This window comes from Cyanistes caeruleus, chromosome 1, assembly GCF_971803275.1.
Source record: "Cyanistes caeruleus chromosome 1, bCyaCae1.hap1.1, whole genome shotgun sequence".
NCBI lineage: Eukaryota > Metazoa > Chordata > Aves > Passeriformes > Paridae > Cyanistes > Cyanistes caeruleus.
Window position 1 is genome coordinate 48,183,059 of NC_141701.1, and position 23,115 is coordinate 48,206,173.

At 40.6% G+C, this 23,115-nt stretch overlaps 1 long non-coding RNA gene across 1 annotated transcript in view; it reads right to left on the reverse strand.

The window, feature by feature from the left end:
• Positions 1-16,767: 16,767 nt before the first annotated feature.
• Positions 16,768-23,115, reverse strand: part of LOC147655487 (uncharacterized) — a 38,662-nt gene continuing 32,314 nt past the window's right edge. Inside the window, exon 4 of the long non-coding RNA XR_015287419.1 lies at positions 16,768-20,706. This is a non-coding gene — a long non-coding RNA (uncharacterized LOC147655487). The remainder of the gene's footprint in view (positions 20,707-23,115) is intronic.

A 23,115-nucleotide genomic window follows, 5' to 3' on the forward strand; every position in this document is an offset into this window, starting at 1 on the left:
CAGAGCGCCTATGGCTCCATTAAGGACCGCAGTGTACCAGAAAGGTACAAAAGCATTGGAAACCCATCAAAGAACGATCTCACATCAGCAAGGAATGGAGGATTAAGTCCTCCGAAAGTAGTCATTCTAGAGCAAAAATTAAAGAAGAAATTCAGAAATCTGAATTCCTCCAGTTGATCTGATTACTTGAGTTGACATCAGCTTGACCATGTTTCACTGACTTGGAGGCAGTACCTTTAGTTTAGGACTGATGAAAATATTGGAATACCAGCTGCAGTAGCCATTTGCTGCTTTAAAGCAGGGCTCAGATATCAAAGAGACTCGACTCAGCTTTTAGTTTACACTCTAGCAGTTGACTGGAATATCATGAGTAAACACTTAAATCTGAATGCAGTCATCAGGTAATTACAGGGTGCCTGTAGTGCTGTGTTGGATTAGGACCACAGTGTTTATGAGACACACTCATGCTTACTTGGTGGTTTGAGGCTCCTAAGTTTACAATTAAAATTTACAATTTTTATTTTAAAGAATCAATAAAATTCTATTTTCAAAACTGAAAGCCACTGAAACTCTGATCCAAAGCCATGAGTATGTTTCCTAAAAGAAACCTTTCCATCACGTTTCACTGAGTGGATGAAAGCAATAATGAAGCCCCGTTTCTCCATAGGAGGGTACTTCTGTCTGAAAACACAGTACAGAAGGAATGCTTTAAAAAAAGATGAGGAAAGAGGAATATTGCCTTAAACCTGTGTCATCAGGTGATGTGCAAGGAACAGGATGTGCAGGAATTTAGAAAGTTCCTCAAAAGCAGTAAATCATAACACTTTTCTAATTTTTTAGACAGTAACCTTAATGAACTGAGGGGTAGCAACCAAAATTGCAGAGCCTGATGAGTGAATTGCTGCATCTGAGGAAAATATGTTCTTTAATAATTAAAAAAAGAAGTATTAGTATTTTGAAGTCATATAGAGCTTATGATTTATTCAGTAGATCTGAGGCCTACTTTCATTCTTGTGACTTGAAAATATTCATTAATTTGTGAACGCAGTGGGACACTCCGAATTTCTAGAGTAAGCTTCTATATTGGCTTTTAGTCGTGTAAGTTGTATTCCACACTGGATTTCTTATACATATGTTAGGAATGTGTGAGAAAGTGTATGCAAAAATATGTTAATTTAAATGGCTGATGAGCTTCTGCTAATACTGCTATAAAAATCTAGTGTTAGTAAAGAAATGCAGGAAACACATGAACTGTTTCATATGTCAACTCTTTCCTTTAAAACCAAGTATTTCATGTTTTAGTATCTGAAGTGAGCATTATTCTTTCCTTCTCACTGGTCAATGTGTGTCCACCAGAGGAAGGTGTAGGTGTCAGACACCATCACCACCCTTAGAAATCCTGGGATTAGCATAGGGGAAGACAGACTGTTGATGGCTCATGGAGATGGAGAATTGATCAAACTCACTTAACAAATATTGGTAGATTATTGGTATTATGGAGCATATACATTATTGTATATGTTCAGCTGAATACATACGTATTAAGGGTGCAGTACACTACATAATACAGGTTTGTATTATGCTAGGAAACATAATATTGTGTTGCCCAGTCACAGGCCTTCACAAACTTTAGCTTTTTATACACTTTCAGATTTTTCAAGTTTCATTTAAATCTATGGTGAAATTTGCCAAACACAGTTACTCTGCCTTTCCACAGAAAACCACTCATCTGCTCAGAAAGAGTTTCAAGTATATTTTCATATTCTTTTATTTTTAGGAAACTTTAGACCACATTCCAGGGAAACTAATTTCACAGAAATGCTTCATTTTAGGGGCTTCTTTGTTACCCCAGTTCAGGACGTAAATTATGAGGCCTGTTTTCTCATCTGACAATAATAATGTAACAGCAGCTTACTACCACAACGGGCTGCCTTGTCACAAAGCGATCCCATGTTGCTGCCAGATTCAGACTCAGAGAAGGACTAATGCATCTAAACAAATCATTGTTCTTTAGAAATGTTTACATATTGCCTTAATATGGCTTGTTTATATGGAACTATTACAATTTATTCATCAAATGCTGAAATAAGGTACCCAAGTGAGTGCTTTGCAGTTGCTGTGGCACGGTGTGACTTTAAGCACTTACCAACCACATGTGCGTTGTTTATTTTTTCCTTGCTACAGTCTCCTCTTGAATAGCAAGAAAGTTTGTTTATAATGGGTCTCACTCACTTTTACTCTGCAAAATGTGTTCAAATTCAGCAGTAATCCAGAAAAGAAGGATGTCAGTGTTTAATCTCCCTGGATTCACTACAGAAAAAGTTGTGCAGGCTGTGCTAGAAGTGATTTAAACTCAAGGTAATGTGCTCAGTTCTTGCTCACTTTGATTCCACTTCATAACGGACCATTACCCTTTACCTGGCTCATTCCCAGAGCCTAACCTACAAAATCTGTGCTATTTGGCAAGTCTTGGAGATACTGGAAGCCTTGGTCCTTGCACACGGAGGCACGTGTGGCATTCTCTTTTGATCGGCAGCTTTCTCATAGCTCAAACCCACATGCAATACAAAAGGCAGAAATAAAATTTTAAAATGTCTGAAAAAAAATAATTGCATGCATCATTGAGGAGAACTACATGTGACACGGGAACCATGTGTGGAAGATCATTTGTCTGAAGTAAGTACCATTTGGGTTCTGTACAAAATGTGCATTTCAAAAGTAAGAGTTGAGTATTATAACATATTTTAATGATAAATCTTTTTCTGCACAACAATTTCATATTGTTGTTAATGACCATTTTGGAGCTATGCCCAGAGTGAAGACATTATCCTTGGATCTGGGTAATGAGTTTGTAAATGATCCTGAACAAATGGTGAAGCTATTTGCTAATAATTTTGTTAAATCTACAGATGACCCTTTTCTTAATCTGGGTAATTAGCATCATAATTTGAAAGTATTTAGTTATCTAGACTTGTCCCTGGCAAGTGAGGTTGGTTTTTGTTTTTCCTTTCCTATTTTTTGATTAACTGTGAGACTGAGGGGGATTCTGAAAGCAGCAAAACACCTGGTTGTCTTTTCAGTATGCCAGAATTACTCAGATACAGACTAGTTCTAGCCCTGGTTTGGATGTTGATCATGCAAAGGCTCATGTGCCAGTTCTCTTGTCTTTCAGTTGCTGTGACCACTTTATCTTGGAAGGAAAAAAGGAAGACATCTCTAGAATAGGCTGGACAGTCACATTGCACTAAATACAAATAAAAACAAAATGCTGGAATGCAAGTAAAAGTGCAGCTATTATGATCATCTGTGAATGAGATTGAGGGACCACTGTTTAATATTTTTAATATCTGGTAAAATACATCATTGCGGGGTTTTTTTTCATATTTTGAATGAAGAGAGATTGTTTGCAGTTCAGAAAGTTTGTGAAGTTTTATTCTGGCAATTTACAGACCTATTTCCTTGAACGCTTTTTGTCAAAATTGCCTAAAACATTTGTAGCTGTTGTATCTGCTGAATATCCAAACCAATGAAATATTTGACATTTGCACTCCAAAAATTTCCATAATGAAAAGTAATTCCATTCCTGCTAGAGTGCTTAAATGTTGAAGACAGTAAAACCAAGACCAAATAATTAGTGCCAATTTTATTAGGATCCTTGCAGAAGCAGATTTTTATACATTTTTATATTATAGATTTTTTATACATATACCTATGACATTTTGTTTGCTCATAGTATATTTTTTTTTGATACACAGAAAAATAGTTCTGATTGCCTCAGGAATAGATTTTTATTGCCTGAGGTCTAACCAGATCAGCTCTTCAGCTGGAGTATATCAAAATGGTACTGGCCAGAGTTTGATTTACATTGATAGAAAGCAGCAAAGATCTCTCCATGTTTTGAGACTGTCTAAATGCCAATGGCTTTCAGCTTATGGCTATCTTTAGTGGGAGCAAGCCAGCAGGAATCCAGAATTGGGCTGTGTCAGCCCAGAGAAGCATCAGTCTGCTGTCATTACATGCCACACATCTGGGGTTCAGCTGGGTGTGTTCTGCATGCTCTGGTCTGGCTGTACAACTTCTCCCAGAGGTAAAGTGGCACACAGAGCTGTCTCTGTAAGGGCACTTGGCACTAGAGGGAATGGAAGCCGGTGTAAACTACTTACAGACACCAACACAGCATGATTCAGCTGTGTCCACTCCCCAGATGTGCTGGTTATGCCAGTAGAGACTCTTATGGTAAGTCCAAATGCATGATACAATCAGACAGTTATAGAATGGCCTGGGTTGGAAGGAACTTCCAAGATTATCTAGTTCCACCTCCCTGCTGTGGACAAGGATCACAAGACCAGGTTACTCAGAGCTCTATCCAACATGGCCTTAAACACTTACAGGGATGGGACATCCACAATTCCTTTGGGGAACCTGTTGCAGTGCCTCACCATCCTCACAGTAAAGAATCATTTCTTAATACCTAATCTAAACCTATTGTCTTTCAGTTTGAACCTATTACTCCTTGTCCTGTCACTCTGAGTTCCTGTAAAAAGTCCCTCTCTATCTTTCTTGTAGGGTCTCTTCAGGTACTGGAATACCGTATGTGGTCTTCCTGACCACTTGCCTGGCAGTGCAGACCTCAGAGTCAAACAGGGACTGAGGGTGACTTGTATATTGCTTGGTCACAGGAGAGGATCATAGCAAGAAAAGCAAATAAAAATGCAATGAATCCTCCCTATATTAAGTTAACATTATTGCAATGTATTTTGGCTCCTCAGCCCGTGAGTTCCACCCATTAGGACTCCCCGATGCTTCAACAAGTGGGTGTAAGTAGGTCCAGGGGAATATTAAATTACAACTCTTCAGCTCTGACTTTGGCCCAAAAAGTACAGAAAAGAACCCTTTGAAAATCAGGGAACATCATGACTGCAATTGTAAAGTATTTTGCACACTATGTAGAACACATCTGTAAATTCTGTAAATTAATACTTATGGAGAATGATTAACCTTTGAAGTTTTGCTTTTTTTGTTTTTTGGGACTGAAAATAAAAGATGGCCACTCTGATTAGTATTTTTAGTAGCATTTACCAGGTTTACATTGATTATTATTTTTTTTTTACAGCAAATGGACTTCAAAAGGAACAAATGTACCAAAAGACAGGTAGTGATAAATAGTTCCTCGTATATTGCTTCTGAGACCATATTATGAACAGCTGCTTCTGATGCAACTGATGTTCTGCTTCTGTCTTCTTTCAGGTAGATTACAGAGCATGAGATATTCACTGGAAATATTAATGAAGGCTATGAAGAGATTATTATGACTTTTTAATTTTGTCAGGCATGCACAAGTAGTCATGGTCAAAAAACTTTGCTGAGGTGGTGAAATCGAGCACTCACAAGATAGGAAATGCCAGGATAAAGATTTCCCTCGAGACTTCAATTTACCTGCCTATGTCCAGAATTATTGACAAGACATATATTCCTACTGACAAAAAATATCAACATGGATGCTCATTTATAATGGTGTATTAAATTTTTTCTCTGGTAATTCCATTTATTTGGTACAGAGGAGGGACTGAACTCATTTAGGGAGCGCCCCTTCAATATTTTCTCTTTTCTTCATTGTTCCTATAGGTCCTGTTCACTGCAACATTCATGCCCTTCTCTGAAGAGAAAATAATTTATTTCCTCTATGTCTGTCATCAGGGTAGCATTTCACAAATCTTAATTAAACTTTGCAAGCAATAAGGAGTATTAATACCTCCATTTTATAGGAGAGTGTCACAGTAAGATTAAAGCTATTCTCACCTAAGGAGTGAATCACTTGAAGAGCAATGATTTCTCCAGGTACCCAGTGTTGCTGTTGATGTTTACACTATATACTTGAGAGCACCTTCCACTTTCTGCTTTCCAAGCCTGGCTAAAAGTCCTAGTGACAACCCCAAAAAGCTCACCTACACACAGTGCTGCCTCTGACCTTTCTCTCTCATCTTTCAATGCATGTGAAACCTGCAAAACGCAACCCTGGCAGGCTGTGAGTGAAGCCCCATGAGTGGATGATTGGCACATGAGGACATGAGGGGTGCTGCTGATCACAGAAGATGAGCAATCCACCTACAGTCATGCACAGTGTTTACGAGCTTGAAGGCTACATCCCATTGACTTCCCTGTCAGGGGGCAGTGCTCAGCCCTTCTGCAAATGAAGCCTTAGGGTTCCTGTTAGGATTGTCAAGAAAAACATGGGTAGTGACAGACTAGGATGAGCTGGATGTTGGTGAGTTGCTGGGATGGGTTGGCTGGTGGCAGCTCAGCCCCCACCCAGTTGCTCACTCACTTTCCCCCAGAGAGACGGGGGAGAGAGTTGGAAAGCCAAAAGTGAGAAAAACTCATGGGTCAAGATGAAGGCAGTTTAATAAGTGAATGGGGAAAAAAGATCCCAACTGATGCAAAGGCAGTCACTCATCACCTCCCACCAGCAGTCCTATGCCCAGTCAGTCTTCAAGCAGCAGCCAAGCACAAAAAGTCCCCTGTTTTATTGATGAGCATGATGTATATGGTGTGAAACATCCCTGGGCAGTTTGGATCAGCTGTCCCCTCCCAGCCTCTTGCCTACTCCCAGCCTACTCATGGGGCAGCAGAGCTAGAAAAAGGGAATGACTTGGTGCTGTGAAAGCACTGCTCAGCAACAGCAAGAACATAGATGTGTTACCTGCACTGTTTTGGTCACAAATCTAAACCACAGCACTGTGCAGGCTACTTGATGAAAGTCACCTCCACCCTAACCGGATCCAGTGTAGCTGCTCCCATCATGTGGGCACTGCCTGGCAGAGCCAGAGTCTTCTTCTCTAGCTTCAGTCTTGAAAATCAGAAATTTCTTTTCTCTGTCTCTTCTCTGACCTTTACAATAAGTGAGGTAGAACTCTTAAAAAAACCTAAAAGTTTTGTTCCCTCTACAAATCTGGGGTTGACATCTTGCTTCTATGCTGTGCAGACTCCCACTGGGAAAGAGGAAATGTTATTCCAGGCACAAAGATCACCTACCCACCAGATTTCAGCATTGTGATGCAAAGCCTGGGAAATGAGAGTTTTTAAAAGAAAACATCTAGAGGCTTTTGACATAGACAACAATATATACATTTTCCCCTAGGTTCTTTCTTGGAAATGACTGAAAATTTTTCAAAAAAATTATCAAAAGAAGTCCAAACAAAATCAGCCAGGGGCATCCAGCCAGCAAGAGAAATTACTGCTAGAATGACTGAATTTTGGCAAGGCTATAAGGTCCTTATGATGGAAAGTATTGGGTAACTTTAAGGAAAGGCCAAAACCAGTTCAGGAATGAAGAAAGAATGACCATGGTGGCCAGTGATTTTAATCTTTTATCCTGCGACCCAATAAAGGGAAGACATAACCCAAAATGTGTCTGGAGATATCTGTGAAGAGGACACAGGGGAAAAAGCTGATGTTGATCTTTATTCTGTCACTTTAGGCTGTCAGGTCTTTTGAAATCTCTACAAAGCTTTCTCCTGCAATAGAAAAGTCAATTTCTCTACTTGATATGTTTGTGAGGAATGAAACACCTGCATCCATACCTCTCTCAGATCTACATAAAACTACCTACAAGCCCAGCTGAGCAATGAATTACAGCCTTCAGCTTCCAGGCTCAGCATCAGCCACTCAGATGTCCCCAGGCAGAGTATAGATCTCTTTTCTCTACTTTAAATATGACTGCTCAGCATGCAGCTGGCTTCCAGAGTCTTGTGTAAAGGATATTCCAAACATTTCAGTTTAAAGTTCAGCAAATTAGTGCTGTTATTAGCCCATTTCTGTGCAGGTGCTAGAGCAGAGTATTGAGACTGAAAAAAACTCCCTCCTGCTCTAGCAGAAACACATCTGCCGTGGCTGACAGAGCTCAGTGAGGTCTCCAGCTCTGCCTCCCAGAAAGGGAACAACGCAGAGATCAGGAGCAAAGCCCCGCATTATTCACCAGCTTTGTTGTTCCTGCAGGGACACTTGGGATGGAGAGGAAAGAATTCTGCCACACATTTATAAAATAACCCTTTGAAGTGCAGAGTTTTCATGCTGTCATGTGTAATACTGTTTTCTTCATGGAAAGAGACCAGGTATGCCTGTTGACAGAACAATTTTTGGTCAAAATCTGTCAAAATCAGCATGAACTGCAGAATAAGTATATACATACACCTGCTTGTTCAAACTTTTCCCTTATGACCTGGAGATCTCTGGGGTTTCTTGGGCAATGGATACCTGCAAGGGCAGGGAGAACTGTGAAGTATGGAGCAGCACTGGTTCAGTCCATATGCCACATGAAATACAAGCAAAAAACATTTTGATGGGGAATGAAAATGAAACAAGGCACCAGAGGCACCACCTGACCATTGTACGTGGGGGATGTTTATAAGTTTAAGTATGGAAGAGTTTGCTTCTCCTCTTACCATGTATTTTTCTGAGTTTTGGAGTGTTACTGGTTTTGCTTTGTATTAGATTTCAGAAAACATACCTCAAAATTTGTAACAGGCAGCTGGTCTGCTCATAATGTTCCTTTTTTCCCCCTTGAGATACTTGCTTGTATAATAAATTCAATTTTTTTATTTATTAAATGGACATAGTCAAGGTACTTGCAAAGAAATGAATAACCAAATATATGAAGAAGTATCAGAGAACAAAACCCACTAGGATAGTAAAATTATAACATGGAGTAATTTGTGTTGGAGAAACCCACGAGGAGGTCTCTGGTCCTGCCTCCTGTTCCAAGTAGGGTCAGTTGTGAGATCAGACCAGGTTGCTCAGTGCTTTTCCCATTTAGATCTTGAAAGCTCCAAAGGCAGAGACTGTGCAGCCTCCCTGGGCAACCTGCATCCCTGCCCGGGTGTGACTCAGGCTGAAAAAGTTTCTTCTTATGTCTTGTCTGAACCTCCTTTGTTTCAGCTTATGCTTGTTGTCTCTCATCCTCCTACATGGAGTGCTGTGTAGAGCCCAGCTCCATCTCTTCCCTGACCTCCCAGCAGGAAGCTGCTGTCACCTGCTGGGGTGCACCTCTGGTTCACATTCAGCTTGCTGTCCTCCACAGCCCCCACAGCCCTTCCTGTGGAGCTGTTCCCCATGCTCCCAGTCTCCAGCCTGTCCCATTCTGCTAAGCTGGTCCATCCCAGGAGCAGAAAATTGTACTTGCTCTTCAATTTTGAAACATTTCTGTTGGCCCAGTCCTCCAGCCTGCCTAGATCCAGGACTGCTTCCAAGCCCAGTGAATGCACTCCAGTTTTGTTTTGTCTGCAGACTTAATTGAAGTGCACCTCATCCTGTCCTTCAGATCAGGAATAAAGGTATATGATAGGACAGATCTTGCTTGTAACTAGTCACCAGACAAAGTAGTAGGAATCATTAATCACTATCCTTTGAACCTTTTGGAACACTTGGACAAGCCCTATCTCGTTCCATCGACATAGATTAAAGTTCCCCAAGGAACCGCTTTTCGGTTTCAAAGACTCAGTTCTTTCTCCATTTTTTTTTTTTTTTTTTTTTTAGTTTCTCTCTCCCTGACCATTACTTCTAGGCATAAAGGCCAGAAACACCCTGTTGTTGGAGACAAAGGTAAAGAAGCTATTGCTCAGCCTTGCACCTGCTGGCGCTGCTACATTCAGCAGTGGGTCCAGCTTGGAGAGTACAAGCTGCTCCTGGCAGTGGTCTTCTCTCCCTTGACCTTTCCAGACAAGTCCTAAGAAGAATCTGCTGGAGATATGGTCAGGTTAATGTACATTAGGAGTAGGGTGTTTGAGGCAATCAAGGATGATTTGAGGCAGTTTGCCTTGGCCCAGCTCATAGGAGCAGTAGTGTATGTTGTCCTAAAGGTAGGACATCTGCCATGGAGCCACTGTCTGTCCACCCCTGCAGGCCTCCATCGACCCAGCCAAGCAGCCTAACTTTGTGTTGTTATCTTTTATTTTACATATTGATAGTGTTTGTGTTTGCAATTAAAGAAAGCTGGAACTTGTGAACAATTTTCCTGTTCTGTTGGCCCAGATGCTACTTCTTTCACAGAACTAAAATGCAGAGTGCAAAATTTTGCTGGTGGTTGATGTGGCCCCTCAGTCTCACAGGAAAAGGGAGGGAAAAGTTTTGAGTCATTCAGCAACAACCACAGGGAAATACAGTCCCATCCACATTCATTTCCAGAGAGGAATTTGAGGTTTGGATGACATAGAAGAGGAATTACTGTGGGGAAAGGACTTCCCAGGCTTTGCTGGTAGAAGGACCTTCCAAAGTGCAGAGGATTTTTATAGTCTTTGTAATTCTTCTAACTCTGTGTTTCTCATTTTATGAGTGTGAGCTGTCTCCATTTCCCTGCCCTTTCCCGTTGGGCTCGTTCATCTTTGTGTAACCCTGATTCAGCAGCAGCTCAGTGCCTCGCGGGATGAGGGTGAGAACTGGCTGTATTTGCTGGCTGCAGGAACAAGCATTACCTTGCCTGAGAGGGACTGACTGAGCTGCTGCCAGCAAACAGGCTCAGCTAGCAGAGCCTTGGCCATAACTGCAGCCACCTCTCACTTCCCCCTCCTACAGGGAATGAGCTCCTTGTGAGTAGGAGTGTTTTCTGGTAACTCTTCATGACCTTTTTGCAGCCTTGGGGTGAGGAAAAGGGACTTGAAAGTGCAGCCTCCAGTTTCAGAAAAAGTGTTCAACACAGAATCATAGAATCACAGAATGGTCTGGGTTGGAAGGCACTTTAAAGATCATCCAGTTCCAGCCTCCCTGCCACAGGCAGGGACACCTTCCACTAGACCAGGCTGCTCAAAGCCCCATCCAACCTGGCCTTGAACACTTCCAGGGATGGGACATGCACAGCTTCTCTGGGCGAGCTGTTCCTGTGCCTCACCACCCTCACAGTAAAGAATTTATTCCTAATATCTGATATAAACTTACCCTCCATCAGTTTAAACCATTCCCCTTTGTCCTATTACTACATGTGCATGTAAAAAGTCCCTCTCCATCTCTTCTGTAGCCCTGTTTAGGCACTGGAAGGCTTCTATAAGGTCTTCCCAGAGCCTTTTCTTCTCCAGGCTGGACAACCTCAGCTCAGCCTGCCTTCATAGGAGAGGTGCACTAGCTCTAAGGTCTTCTTCATCACCCTCCTCTAGCACCTGTGATGAATTACTGAATCACAAACATGAATTTTACATAAGTTATTTGGGAAAATATGGAGTTTATAATGCTAATTATGTCTTCTCAGAATGCATTCCAGTCCCAATTCAGCTTTGAATCCATGAAATATGAAAATCCTCCACAATGATAAGAGGTACAATATATAATCCTGTGTTAAATGGCACAGCCATGATCAAGTTTTTTCATCCAGTTAGAAGCAGAGTGCTCCTGCAAACCCTTAATTTGCTGCACTTTGGAGCTGCTTTCTGACTTTGGTAGTTGCCCTAGAAAAACAATTGCCATAGAAGGTGATAATGCAGGAGATGAATTAATCCACTGCCATAGCTATGAGGGCATCTGGTCATTTCAATCTTGAAATGCATTTCTTTTAAGGGGGGGTTGAAATGTGAAGAATGAAACCTTGGGACATGATCTGCTCTGTTAACTAAGTAGGCTCCAGCATTTCATACCACTCAAAGAATTTTTCAGGGTGGTGGCAGTTCTTGTAACGGGTTGCTCTTACCAAAACTTTGAATGTTAAGAGTCTTGTGAAATAAGACTGCAACTAATAATTACAAAGAATGAATGAGAAAGCTGGAAGTTCATAGCCTGTAGGTGTCCAGGTGAGCCCTATGGAGTGGATTGTTTTGTGACATTTTAAACCCACGGAATTAGTGGAATCACCATTCCTGAAGGTATTTAAAACTTGTAGATGTGGCTCTTGGAGGCATGGGTTAGTGGTGGACGTGGCAGTGCTGGGATAATGGCAGGACTTGATGATCTTGTAGGTCTTTTCCAACCTAAATGATTCTTTAGAAAAGTAAATTCTAAATTATACATTAAAAGCTCTGTTGCTAGTTTTATGGCAAATTCATTCTGGTTATGGAAAACACTTACAAATGAAATATTCAGGCATGTTCATTCAGTTGTAGACCCCTGTATTATTGAATATCACAGGTGAAGAGCCTCATGCTCTCAGCCTTCTGTAGGAATTAATTGGTCATGCAGACAAAACTTTTGTTGATGTTTTTTCTTGGCAAGGGTGAGCTGAAATGGTTTGTATGTAACTACACAGCTTTACTTGGACTTGTGCTTCCTGATTATGCTGATGGGCAGCATTTTTGGCTAAGAAATCTATATATAATCTTACACTGTGCATGGTGATGATATATGAATTGATATTGGAACAATGATTGAATTCCTTCATGGTTTGTTAATAATACCACTCTGAATGCAAAGAGTTTTGATTAAATTCTTGCTTGAGCTCATGATGCTGTATAACATGTGGCACTTTTTGGAAAGAGGAATTTTCTTTTAACTTGTTTGGCTAAATATCAGTCATGATCAGAACATGATTCAGGAAATTTTGCTGTTGAAAATTTTTTTTTATTCTGAATTAAAGGAGAAATGACATTTGAACCTATTTGTCCTACAGTCCATAGTGCAAAAAAATTTTTTTAAAAATGCTGTCTACTTAGAAGACTGTAAATTATGGGTTTGAGTTGGAAATTCTGGTTTAAAAAAATTCAAATGTTTCCTGTATTTATTATTTTATGTTTTATGTTTTGATATTACTTATGCCCTTTCTTTGCTTTGAAATCAGTTTATGACTTCAGAGTAGCTATATTTTATTATATTATATTACTCTAAATAATCTGGCTTCTGCAGATTATTAAAGCATTTTATCTTCTAGATGTATCTGTCTCCAATTTCTGTTGTGTTGAAAGAATTTATCAGACTCTTTAGTTCCAAAACAAACAGGAAATACTTGGATGGGAGTGACATACCAGATCTTTGCAAAAAACAGGAGACACTGTGATCAAGGAAAGAGGTTTCATTCAGTGATAGAAAGCAGCACAGAGTAATGATTTTAAAAGATAGTAAAACCCAGTGAGGAAATAAAATATTTCAGCTGTGATGATAGTTTTTATTGCATTGTCATCTGCTAGCTGCAGTATTCTATAAATTCCCATAAGTTATAAAATTTATTTTAAAATTAGTACACAACAAATAGAATAATTTCAGAATGCTGAAATGAAGTTTCATAATGTATGCTGAAATCTATTTTCTTGAAATAGTGCTTTTCTTGAAACATTTACGCTGAAGGACTTTGGGGGTGGAGTTGATTTGTATCAACATATTTTAAAATGTTTAGAATTTTGATGGAAAAAGCGCTACTGCATTGGCAAATACTTTGATGAAAAAGTCAGCTGGTGTTTTAGGTACTGTTCTAAGACAGGATGGAAGTTTATGAAAACCTGCATAGGAAGGAAATGAACACTTTCAAGGACGTGTGCAGACAGGGATGTAAATATTGCTGCCTGTTTCCTGAGGGATGTACTGAGCTGCCATTAACTTTAATGGGAAAGATGCTATTCACTTTTCACCTCGTGGTGAGGTGAAAAGGAGTGGGTATTGTTTAGTTCTTTAAAAGCTACTAAATATCTGCTTGAACTTCAAATGATCACTGAATATGCTCTTTTTAGAGTAGTCTTACTGCTTTTGCTCTTTCTAATGGTGCTAACTCTAGAGAGCCTGGTGAGGAGGTACCTTTACAGATGTCCTTTGCCTTCAGCTTTCACATTCAACAGCTTGGAAGACCAGAAGCCATCGCTGAAAATTTGGCCGTCCTGAAATCAGTGGGATATGTGCCACTGGCTTCAGTGGAGTCAGGATTTCACTGCATGTTGAGAAGATTACCTTTTTTTTTTTTAAAAAAAAAAAGTTATTGGCAGAAAGGAAAGCCGTGCAAATCCAATCCAGTTAAACAAACATCTGATGGGTTTGGATGTGTAACTCCTATTTTATGCTATTAGAGGCAAATTGTGCTGGAACCTGCCCATGCTCGCTGCAAGCAGGAGGCAGAGCAATCACTGATTCATAACAGCATGCAGTGTTCTTTGAAAGCCAGAATTTCCCATACATCTGTAAGAAATGGTTGCAATGCTGCCTATCTAGAATACTGTCAAAGACCACTTTAGAGAGGGGAAGGTGATTTTATTGGTGAAATGGAGTAAATGTCACTCACACTCTTGGGCCCATATGCTGATGCTGACAAGCACCAGGAGGGGTATATACCCAAATCAATGCATTCAGGCATCCAGATATGAGTACTCAGCTAGTCTGCCTGGGACTCCTTGGCAGGTAGGACAAGGGATGCCACCTATGAAGTCCTCCCCACATGCCCTGTTTTTTTCTTAGGTTAGTGACAGCAATGTGGGTTTGTATGTGCCTCTTTCATATCATCTAGAAATTAAGTAATCAGTAATTCAGCCTGGCCCACCTCCATGTCTACCAGTCTGGGTGACCTGGGAAGCTGCACACAGACCATCTGGGTTCTTCATGTGCCACCAATCCAGGTATTGTCAGCAGATATTGCACTCATAAACCTTCCCCTGCTGCTTCTCTGGGTGGTTGCCCACCCTGCCTTTTTCACTCCTGCTCCACTCATAACGCTCCTAGGGATTTTACTGCAGTTTTCTACTTGTTGATGCAAAATTCAACAGACTTGTTTTTTGTTTGCAATTTTTTTTTCAAGGTCTATACAAAATTGAATGAATTGTGAACCCCCTTTCACTTTACTTTGAAAGTGGCTAAGAATAATTTTTCCTCTCAGGGAAAAGATCCATCTTTTAATGGGTCTTTTGTCAAGATTGCAAAACCTCTCTGAATAATTACTATGTTTATATATATTTTTTATATTACATCATATTGAGAGGTCTCAACAAGACATATTTTTGTATGTTTATGCTAAAAAGAATCATCTCTTTGAGCCTAAATGCTTGGCTTTGTGATTAACAGACACCCATTTGGTGAGGTGGAAAATCTGGTGCTGGTGCTAAGCCCTCTAAGATTAGTAAAAGGCAATTTTTTTGTCAAACTGTAAACATCACATACTTTCAAAAAAAGATATTGGATAAAGAAACAAGACAGTAAAGAGGTATCTTAAATCTGTTGTCTAATGGTAAGTGCAGCTTTTGCTTTTCACAGACAGTTGCATGTCAAAAACTGTGTGAAGCTGACCAAATTAAAACCAAAACAGATAGCATTCTATCGCAGGAATGAATGAAGACTTTAAAATGAAATATAAGAACAACTTTCCACCCACAGAACCCAGTCCAAAAGCAAGATTTTGATTTATTTGATTCTACACATATTTTTGTCATTAAGCTTTGTAGCGTATTCTAAACTTTTGCTGCGCTGTTATGCATGTTAAGACACTGATTCCCACATGGTGAGCTAATCACAAAGAAAACACTTGTGTCACCAGGAAAAAGAGAAAGTCTGCAGCATGGACACAGAAGATTTAAATGCTCTCTCAGACACGTTCCCCTACAAGATGATGACACCACACAGGATTTCTGAACTCTTCTCCTCTGTCTTTGGACACCTAAATGAGCTCCTTTCAGTCACAACAGCAGAAAGGAGGGTGGATTGTAATGAAACCACATTAAAAAAAAAGAGAGGGGGAAAAAAAAAAGGAAAAGCAAGCTAAGATCTTTAATTTTAGATAGCTAGGCAGACTTAGCTGCACAGTTTTGGAATAAATGAGTCAAACCCACAGATGGTCATGGAAAAGAAGAAGAAAAGCTGTTGATAGTATCAGCAGAGTTTCATTAGCTGGGCATGTGCATGTGTGCATGCAAACATCAGGATTTCCAGGAAAAGAGCCCATACCCTGGTACAGAGCCCATTCACATCTGCTGCAGTCCCACCACTGCTGGTGCCTGCCCTGGCTCAGCTCTTGGAAGGCAAGAGGCTCCTTGGGCATCTTTTTTTCAGAAACAGGAACAACATAATGCAATTTCCAACGAATATGCCAAACTGTTCTTATCTTGTGAGAAGCTCAAATGATAATTTGTGGGTGCTATATATAAATTAGGAGTTCATTATATCAACATTTAATTAACTAATTTATTTATTTATCTCACTTAAAGCTTGGTCATCCTATGGATTTGCTTATTCAGCTGTGCATGTCCTGGGCCTGAAGAGGTGCAGAGATCAAGACAGCTGCCTTGCAGGAGGCTCTTTTGAATTTTCTTCTGTCTAGCACCTGCATTTTCCTTCAGTGATGAGAGAGGAGGGATGAAGAGCAGCACAAGTCCTTGGCCATTGCCTGTCACTTCTGTGCCCTCCAGAGAGACAGTTCATTGTATAGTATACCAGACAGGTACCAGCTTCTGGAGGAGAATCCAAGAGAGATGAAATTCCCTCCTAACCAAAATAAGTTGCAGAGTTACAGAGATGCCCATCTTCACTTCCAAGCAGAGCTATTTCATCAAATCTGTCCTACCTCCTTGTGGTGGAAGGGCCAGAGGCATTGTGCTGGCCTATGGCTCTACAGAGAGAAGCATTAAACTAAACACTCCCAAACTGACAGGCTGGTCCATACAAACTTTGTATTAATTTGGGATGTTTTTCTGTGAAGTCCTTTTACTGTGTGAGCCCAACTCCATTCATTGGTTAAATCTGTGTCCTCACTAAAGGTATTTGCCAGTGTTACCACTGCTCCTTACTGATGTACCACCTAAGGGGTTGGGGGAGGAAAAAAGAAATCCAGGGATGCCCTTGCCAAGATGGTTTTCACTATGGTCAAATACTAAAGCTAGACTCCATATATGATTTTTATTTAGTTTCATATTTTATTTTCTCCTGCTTTGCCTGTTTGCTTTTTTTGCATCCGTGGGAATATGTGTATTTGTGTTTGGTTTTTAATTTTTTCACAATCATTTCACAGTCTCCCTTCTGATGTCTTGGAGACCACACATTAAGGAAGACTGGTTGTAGACTAATTGTAAGACTTTACTAGTAGCATGAGTCTAAGCTTGAAATTACTTCTGCTCTTTTATTTTTCTTCCCACAAGCAGTATCAAAATGCCAACAGTCATGAAAATATTTTTAATATTTTCATTTTTCATATTTATCTTGCATCATCCAGTGCACTCACATGCTGGAAGCATAAACCCATTAGGGTATGGGACAAGCCAATGAGTTACTCTGAATTGACTTAGGGGCTGCATCCTGGTGATAACTGCAGTTGCCTTCTATTTTCCCTTCATGTGGAGTAGTTTATCTGCACTCACACCTGGGTAACCTGTCTTCTGCTGGGCTGTGAGGCAGGAGCCCACACCAAGTTGAACAGCAAGATCATGGCTTTGAGAATTTTCTTCTGATTTTTAAGGTGCACCACAGTGGAGGCAAGAAACTGAAACACAGGCAAAGGAAGTAGTGAAATGCCATGGGAAAGAAAAAGGAAGACATGTACACTTCATTAAATAAATTCATTTTTGTGTTATGCTCCTTCAAAGTGAAGTAAATGAACACTGCACAGAAACGGTGCTTCTTGTTTCTTTTAGATGTGGGGTACTTGTTAACACTGTTAGATGGACACAAAGCCAGATGGCTTCATTTTGAATTGTTATATGGTGTTCTTTTTCCACTGTGCCTAACAAAAAATCATTTATGGAGCAAAAGCAGAAAAGAACCCCAAACCTCCTTATATTACGTAACTGTTAATTCAGCCTCAAAAAGAAGAAAAGGAAAAAAAAAAAAAGAAGCCATTTGGGATCCCAGGGAAATATTATTGGATTGTCGCTGAAAATTTATTGCTTAAGACAAACATTGGATTAAATGGCAACCATTGTAATGGCACCTTTGTGGCCAGTACATGTATTCATGGGAAAGTGGTTAATATTCCCTGCAAAGCAGCTGAACTTTTCAGAGAGGCAAAAAAAGTAGTTTTTTTCAGAGGCAGTCAATGTTTTCTGAAAATTCACACTGCTGAATGAGCCCAGGAGTTCTGGATGACTGTGAACAGCCCCTGCTACCAGAGCTTTCCCAATGGTGCCCAGCACCCAGAGCACAGCCCAGAGCCCCTTCAGGAGCACTGTTGTTGTGTGGGAAATAACAAAAACGAAGCAGAGAGGAGCTGTGCATCATGTAATGCGATGGTGGCAGGGCCAGGAATAAACCTAGACCTCCTGGCTCCTTACCTTGTGATCTCCCCACTAGACATCTTCCTGTTTTCCTTTGAAAATGTTGACAGCTTACTGGAGAGGAAAATCTACAAACATTACACATTCCACTGTCAAAAAAGGGGCTTTGTTATTTGATATAGGAACGCTTTTAATTATTGAGGTAACTTCACAGCATGAGGTCACAGAGGCCAAATTTGTTAGCAGCATTTATGAGTGATCTCTCCATGAGCAGCACACAAGTCCAGAAGAATTGGCTTGACATGCTGAAGTTTTTTATGCAGTCCCATTCAAAAACATTTTAAGAACAAGCATCATCATAACTTCTTTGACTGGAAATAAAATTTGTAAAGAAATTGGTACTGATCCAGTGAAAAAACTGACCTGAATTCTCATGCACTACTTGAATCAGCACCAAAAATTGTTCCAGCTCCTGTTTCTTTGGATTTTAATTTCAGATAGAAACAGATGCACACAAATCCAAAGAGACGGTTTTCCCTGTAGGAGCCAAGAATTTAAACAAAACTTTGTACACTTTCATATTGACTGTACTTCAATAGTTTAACTTTTCAGACAAACACAAACATGTTATTAACAGGGCCTTTTAGACATCTGGATAGTTAATTTGAATGTTTTCGTAAGTCACAGAACATTTTTGTTATTTCTTATGAATATTTCAATGAAATATGTTCACAATAAGCCAGATTTGTCTCTTCATTAGAATGGAAGTATTAAAGGGGCTAGAACTAGAGTATGTCACAGGCTACAACTTTTCACTCCATTTACATGAAATGCACAGTAAAAAGAATATGTATTCAGCCATATAAAAATATGATATGAAAACCTGATTGTTCTTGATTTGCCACCTTTTTTGTCTTACTTAATGGTACAAGACACATTGAATTCAGCACTGTGACAGACTGGGAGAACCTAGACAGTGTTCTTAAAAAACTTCAAACATCAACCTACATCTAACAAGGCAAAGCACACATCTTTGGGAATTCTGCATCACACTCAGAATCTGCTTTGGGCCTCAATAAGGCTCATGGGTTTAATGGGCTGTGGTGCTGGGGTAACTCTGGAATCACTGGAACTTGTAATGAGCTCTGCACCCCTTTCCAAGCAGGTTGTAAAGTGACTGTGATATTACAGTGGCTGTGCTACAAAAGGATGCATTCTTCCACGGCTGTATTAAACAAGAGCTACAGTAAGCAGCGCTGATGCAAATGAAAACAGCAACTACAATGATGACATAATAAATATCAGCTCTTAAAGAATTCCACAAAGAGAGGTATAGATCTGTATCTTCATAGTGGTGATGGAAAAAAACCCAACACACCATGTAGCTTATGTTCAATCAAAGAATGAAAGATGGAAATTCAGTCCAGCATCCTTCCTATTTCTGGCTGCAATATTCAATATATGTGCATGGGTATGTTATTCCTGGGGGTGATCCTGCACTTCAGATTCCCCTTATCATCTGCTTTGCCCTGGATGTTCGTAGCTCCTGCACAAGGCTCAGAGGTTTGCAGGGTTGGGGCTCCCAGGCACCACAGGCCATGCAGTCTACTGTGCCCATATTGCTGCTGTGGTGTCACCATCCGAAATCATGACGAGCTCTTCGAGCTTGCTCGTGTGCCAGGCTGCTAGGTCCTGGCTTGTACAGCCAGGGAAAGAGAGTTATGACATCTCAGAAAACCCTTCTCAACAAGCACTTGGGTTAGTGTCACCACTACAGCTGTGGCATTACATTCAAGAGCAGTGGGGCAATTGGTGCTCAAGTCCCTGTGTTATCCCAGCCTGCCCTGAAAGGATCTCAGGAGAGCAGTGGTGGGCCACGCTCAGGCTGTGTCGAGATGAAGAACGAGGGATGGGACCACCTTGCTTTGAAATGATTTATTGCTCGAGTAGCCAGATAAGATATAGTCTCAAGGCGTGAGGTTTAGAGGAGCAACAAGTCAGCCATAGCTCGAGGAAGTCACGAGTTTTTCTTTGCATAGCAATAACACTTTAGCCCAATAGGCAGTTGACACAGAGCTTGTTTTCACTTAATAACCTATCATCTTTGCTTAATTTTGCTGCACTGTGTCTGTGTCTTAGCCAATAAGCTGACAGGTCACGTACTCATACACACCTCTGTTACAGTTTCTAGATCTCTAACCTACCCTATAACTCACACCATTACAGCTCAAACCTCAAGCCATTCTACAATATAATTTCTTACATACTCTAGGCATATTCTTACTTATAACTATAGAGACATCAGTTTATAATTTCTCTACCCAATGTCTGTGTACCTTCATCTAAGCTCTTCCCAAGGCTGCAGATTGAACCCTTCAGCATCTGTGGAAGTTTCTATTCTTTGATTTCCAACAAGGCTGGTCATTCCAGGCTTTTAGACTAGATTTCACGGCTTCATCTTCCCTTGAATGTAGAGGATGCTAGGATTTGTCAGCCTCAGGTTGTAGGTGGTCCGCAGGACTCATGAGGCTCTTGAACTTTGACATCACAGCGGCACCAGTGTCCCTCTTAAGCACTTTACAGCAGCTCTGAATGTGGCCAGCATATCCTTTCCTAGCAACATGATCTGTAAGGGAAGACCTTTATAATCAACCTTACACATTCCCAAAGAAGGTATGGGGGGGCTGCACGTGAGCCTAAGAGCCTAAGCTTTAAATGTATCACCCTTGTAAACCTTCATGGATGTTTTTGTGAACATAATACCGCACCTTCAGAAGCAGAGCTTGTTTTCTGCCTTCACTGACCTGAACTTGTGAAATACTTTGGATCTTCTATATCATATAGCAGGGTCAAGGATTTTAATTTATAGAGGGTCACAGTTGCTACTCCCCTTAAACACCAATGGAATTTTTCAATATCCTTGAAGTAAATCCCTTTTGCAAAACAGTAAATGCTAGTATGACAGTATGTCAAACATGGATTTGTTCCGAGATTATTTACTTACAATTAGACAACTGTGCTGGCTCTCAGAGAGACTAGTCAGCAAAATCAACATTATTTGAAAGAGCAGCGGGATGGCCAGTGTTTTAGAATCCAAGGAATGCGGTTTTCATAAATTCCACAGCCTGGTGAGATGCCACAGAATCAGCTAATTTGTTCTTCAAAGTTTTTTGAGGAAGGCTATTTTACAGTATGCACATTTTATAGGGTTTCCATTTTGTGAGGAAAAAAGCTCTCCATTTTAAACCTTGTGAGATGGATATTTTCCCATTAAGAACAAAGTATTTTCCATCCTTCTTTTTTTTTTTCCTTTGACAAATGTGTATGTGTACACCTACACAGCTCTTGGGCAGGGCAGGGCAGAACAGGGAATCAGCTGTAGCTGCAGCAGCTGCCAGGACTGAAATTGCTGAACACGAAAGGACAGCCTGTTTGCAGCTCCAACCTGCTTCATGTCATTACTAGTAATTCTGCATCTTGCAGTTCAGACTCTTCTTTGAAACTGTTTCTTCTTAATAAGCATTCCTTGTAAATCCTAGCTGTGTGGTTTGTTCATTCCTGAGCTGAAAACAAAAGGTAGAGCCTATAGTTATGTGCAGGGAGGCTTTAAACAGACATTCTTCCTGGTGTATGTTTTCAATAAAATTTTAATTATCTTCTTTGCTGGACTGGCATGTTTGTCTTTGTGGACACAGTGTAGTTCAACACATACTTGTAAAGAAGAGCAGGGACAGCAGAGAAGCTGCAAAGCCCACTTGGGAGTTAAAAAATGGGTGCTTAGACATCTTTTACACACACATTGAGGGGCTGGCTTTTGATTTAGCACAACCCAACAAAGAGCAAAGGCAAAGCAGACATGGAGAGCTCTTTTCCAGCGCCAGGCAGAGCAGCAGACAGCAAATGGAGAGCTACTGGGGCAGAGCATCTGCGTGGGAGAATGACAATGACCTGGGTGCCTCCCTTGCCTGGGTCACTGCACAGGACACACAGACTCACTGCTTCTTCTGCTACAGCCCTCAGAGCATCAGTTCTGGCAGGGCCAGCCCTCCCAGGGATCCCTGGTGAGACCTTTGTCCCTGCCCACCTCAGCTCTGCTGTCTCCTTGCTGCCCACAGCAGCCCTGCTTCTCCTGCCTCCTCTTTGAGGCCATCTCTGGCCTCTTTTTTTTTTTTTTGTGGATGCTTTAAAAATCTCTCAGGCCCTCCACTTATCTACCCATACCACCATTCTTAAATTTTCTCTCCAGAGCCAGGAGTCTGCATTTGGTGTATGAGAGGCTCTATAATAAGCAATATTCTGGGCACTGCCACTATTTTTCAGTTTAATTAAAAAAAGTTCTTGACATCCCCCAAGTTTGATTACAATATCCCATTAAGTTTTGCTTGGTCTTTTCAAAATTTGCCTGACACTTAAAATCTGACTTCAAGATAGTTTCAGTATTTCTTGTTTACCTCTTAGTGATGAATTCTGTGAGGAACCACATTCTCTCCCTTTCTATATCCATCACAATCAGTGAGGACTTGGCTCCAAATGGAGGAGAGCAGATAAATGTGTAAGACAGCAATGCTTCACATCAGGTGTGTCAGGTAAGGAAGTGCAAAAGGGAGAGGAAATCAGAACTTTTTTATGTATGTTACAAAGTGCTTTTCAGGTTGATCCTAAAGGGTAAAAGGGTCAGTGAAAAAGACAGCAGATTTTCTTACAGGTTTACACATTTGAATTCACTTGATAAACTAAGTACGGTCTTTCTGAAACATTAAAGACAATTTTTGCACTCGGTGCTCGCATAATGATGTAGAAACACATGCCAGAAATAGTCTCAAGGGAGGAAAAAGAAACAGTGAACTAGGAAACCAGGCTTCTGTTAGGGCAGATAATTAGAATATCTGAAGAGTGGCAAAATTCCAGTGCCAAAACAGCTTAATTTCAAATCACGGAGGAGGTTTCAGGAAGATGGAATATAACAAAGGCCTAAGAGAATTTCTTCTAGTGTCTGTTTAGCTTTTTGCAAAGTGCCCATGTGCTATGAACTTTG